Source organism: Alligator sinensis, unplaced genomic scaffold (genome assembly GCF_000455745.1).
Source record: "Alligator sinensis unplaced genomic scaffold, ASM45574v1 scaffold1303_1, whole genome shotgun sequence".
NCBI classification, from domain to species: Eukaryota; Metazoa; Chordata; order Crocodylia; family Alligatoridae; genus Alligator; species Alligator sinensis.
This window is the reverse complement of record NW_005842753.1, coordinates 300,388-303,566: the sequence shown is the minus strand read 5'-3', so window position 1 is coordinate 303,566 and position 3,179 is coordinate 300,388. Positions and strand designations below refer to the sequence as shown.

The following is a 3,179-nucleotide window of genomic DNA, read 5'->3' as shown; positions in this document are numbered from 1 at the left end:
GCAGAGCCGCGCCGCGCAGGTTGGTCGGGCCGCGCACAGCCGGCTCCTGCAGCTCTCCTTGCTTCCTTCCTCCCCGCTCCTTTTTCAGCCCGGACCCGTACCCGGCAAGCACGTGTTATTCATGACTTACACAGTCTAAAGAGAGGGGATTTCGTCAGCTGCTGCATTTACTGACTGGCTGAAGGGCCCTTCTCCCCCGCGGTTATTTTTGTAACTGCGGTGTTTGTTTTGAAGGGTTGCTGGTTGTAGCCGTGTTGGTCCAAGGAGAGAGGTGGGCCAGGTTCTTTGGGTAGATGTGATATCTTTCATTAAATCAAGCAGGGGCAATGCGTAGGGGGTGCACGCAAATGCATGTGCACCCTGTGAGCATGGCGGTGAACACCCTGCAAAAAGATGACAGTGTCGCTGGCGCCTGCAGGCGGTCCCCGCTCACTGCCCTGCCACCGCCACCGCCAGCAGCATCTGCAAGCAGCCCGCGATCCCCACTGGCTGCCACCAATGCTGCTGGCAGCAGCTGTGGGTGGTCACTGACCCTTGGTCGGCGCTCACCACCCATCCCACTGCCGACAGCGCAAGCGGCGTCTGCGGGAACCCCACTGCTCCTGCCGCCACAGCCGCGCTCCCACCACCACTGTGCCCCACAGCTGTCGGGGCAGGAATCACTCATGGTAGATGTGATATCTTTTACTACAGTAGTTGGAAACAAGTTCTCGGCGAACTTTCGGGCCCAGTCACCCTTCTTCAGGCAGAAGGAGCCTGCTGTTCTTGGAGTCTCAAACCAACAGAGGCTCCCTAAGCCTGAAGAAGTGTGACTGGGCTCAAAAGCTCGCCAAGAACTTGTTTCCAACTACCCAGTTGGTCTAATAAAAGATATCACACCTACTCAAAGAACCTTGCCTGTTCATTTTCAAATAACTTAGTGCCTCATATTTAGGTAAAAAATATTGTTTATTTATTTAAAAACGCACTACAACATATTTAAACTTTAATATTTAATGTGGAGTGAAAAAAGGCAAGCGTCAATATAATAATGACAATTGAAATGACTTCACTGCATCTAAAATGGGGTGGTGCCAGTTTGTTATCTGAGAAGCAAAGTAATCCCAGTCAGTGGAAACCCCATAAAGGGTCAAGTGAAAAATAACCCACCTATAATTTTCTTTGGGTGGTATTCAGTGATTTTGGAAGGTTTAGAGCAGATAGGACCAGCCATTCTTAAGTTATAAGTGAACATACAGACAGACAGACAGACATTTCATTTTATATACAGAGATTAATATGTAAAATTATATCCTGCATCAAGTACAGAGCCCTAAATAAAGATCAGATGAGAATGGGATTATGGGGCAAAATATTTATTGGGCAACCCCTAACTGCATGTCACTGCCATCGGGGACTGTCCCAGAGAACACTGAGCATAGTCCTGCCTGGCCCAAAGCACGGTTTGGCCGTGCCAGGCTGCCAACTGACAGCCTCGTATGCCCACTGTACTAAGTATAATGGCTCAAATAAGGAACTGGCTTTTGGGCTGGGATTACAGCTGGAAATCCTTTCAGGACCACCCCACATAGTGCCTCTTTGGCACCTGGGGACTCTCCTAAGGCCAGATTGTTCCAGATCTGTAAACCTGGGGGACATCACCACTAGCTGTCATGTCCAGCCGCATAAACAATGTTTCAATTATATCTGGGTAGTGTGGAAGTCAGGTTGTTAAATTACCTGAAGGTTAAATCACTTGAGTATGATTATGTGTTTCTGGGGTTTTGGCTGCACCTCCAGAAGTGTTATATATCTCATCCAGTGCACCAAATGTCCCAAGGGGAAATATGTTGGAGAAACCAAACAACAACCATGCACCAGAATGAACGCGCACCAAAAATCCATCAAAGACGAGAATACCCAACTACCTGCGGGTGCTCACTTCTCGCATCAGGACAATCACTCCCTCTCCGATCTCTCAGTTCTAATCTGCAAAGGGAATTTACAAAGCACCTGTCATAGACAAGCCTACGAACTTCACTTCATGAATCTACAGGATACAAAAAAACCATGGACTCAATATAGACATTGGTTTTATACAACACATTGCAACCTGCCTGACATCGGATTCACCAGGTACCTGCCCGATGGCCTCTTTTCTACCTTCTACTCTATCACTGCACTGTCTCCCTTCAGCCTTTTTTCCCTCTCCCCCTCCCCCCCTTTCACTTCTCTGCCTCACCTTTGGTCTTTCTAATTCTACCTATTTACATTTTCACTGACATCCTGCCACACTTTTAGCTTCCTTCATTTCCTGGAGTCTCAGAAGAGCAGAGACTCCTTCTGCCTGAAGAAGGGTGACTGCACCTGAAAGCTTGCCAAGAACCTTTTCCCAACTACTCAGTTGATCTAATAAAAGATATGACATCTACTCAAAGAACCTTGCCTGCCATTAGGTGTTTCTGAACTTTTAGCATTTCAAATGTAGTCACTTGACTCCAGGACTCTCCCCCACCTCGCCCAGCACAGGACTAGGGGTGGGGGGTGGTGACTTTTTTCCATTGTCTCCTGTTCTGGTGACCTGTCTTGCTGCTCTGGGCTTTCCAATCCTTCCGCTCATTTGCTGCTGAACTTTGGTTTATATCATATTAATTTTGAGCATCAAAAGGTTAGAATATGCCTTGGAAAGATGTAAGGGGAAGCACTGGCTATGAGGAGGATATAGTCAGTGCCTTCCTGCATGAATAGCCACAGTTAGAGAAAGAAGGCTACCAAATGGAGAAATTCATAGAAACAGCGACATTCAGAAAATGGCTCTGTAACTTCTGGCACAAGGGACTTGAAATCTAAGACATTAAATATACAGCTTCAAAACAGCATTTGTCCCAGAATCTCAGCATCCTGCAGGGATCAGGAAACATAAGGTTTCCCCTTGAAGGCTGGCAGAAAAAAACCCAGGGGTGGTTAGGAATACAGCTAGACAGTGTGGAGAGCAGCTCCCTGCAGGTAAGACCATGGGGGGGCAGAGGAACTGGGGGGCAGATTGAAGCCTCCACTGTGAGGGAGGGAGTAGAGCAGGGGCTGGGGGTACCACCCAGCCAAGTGCATGGGGCCGGGGTGTGAAGCAGGACAGAGCCATGAGTGACTCGTCCAGGGGTTGCAGGGCATGGGGGGGGGGGGGGGGCGCCGCCACACGCCGG

At 48.8% G+C, this 3,179-nt stretch overlaps 1 protein-coding gene across 1 annotated transcript in view; it reads right to left on the bottom strand.

Annotated features, from left to right (window-relative positions):
• The window catches only part of LOC102381926 (H-2 class II histocompatibility antigen, E-S beta chain), a 603,463-nt gene that overhangs the window by 445,783 nt on the left and 154,501 nt on the right, over nucleotides 1-3,179 (bottom strand). The gene's annotated exons all lie outside the window — the stretch shown is intronic.